Source organism: Lycium ferocissimum, chromosome 6 (assembly GCF_029784015.1).
Source record: "Lycium ferocissimum isolate CSIRO_LF1 chromosome 6, AGI_CSIRO_Lferr_CH_V1, whole genome shotgun sequence".
In the NCBI taxonomy this organism is placed as follows: Eukaryota; Viridiplantae; Streptophyta; class Magnoliopsida; order Solanales; family Solanaceae; genus Lycium; species Lycium ferocissimum.
Genome location: NC_081347.1, coordinates 30,135,296 through 30,135,861, shown reverse-complemented (window position 1 = coordinate 30,135,861; position 566 = coordinate 30,135,296).

The following is a 566-nucleotide window of genomic DNA, read 5'->3' as shown; positions in this document are numbered from 1 at the left end:
TATTATTATTATTATTAATAATATTATTATTTTGTTGCAAGATTTATAATTCGCATTCTTATCATTTCGGCATTTTTTACCAGCTTATGCACACGCATCGCATTTATTTTCGCGCAATTAAATAATAACGTTTACTTTACTGTTGGATTTCAAATATATTATCGCACGGCTATTACGACGTCACTTTATTTTTATCTGAGTACTAATAAATACATACTTTCATATGAGATAATATGTTAACACATGTTAGCATATAATTAGTTAAAATGGGTCTTTTATTTAAGTTTAGAAGCCAAGCTATTTCTCTATATTAGCCCATCTTTTAATTCACCAAATCAATTAACCACTATTTTCATCCGAGATTGTGCCCACATTTCGATTCGTTACCCGACCCATATTTTAAGTTTCGCAGCCCATTACCCGTTTTATTCGGCCCATTATCCGACCCGCCTTATTCAAGTTGAAGAACCACTAGGGTTCTTCATCTCTATTCCTCAATTAGCCGCATCCCTCCCTTCTCTCTCTTCTCTCTCTCTCTTTCCTCCACGCTTCGTCGACGAACGGGG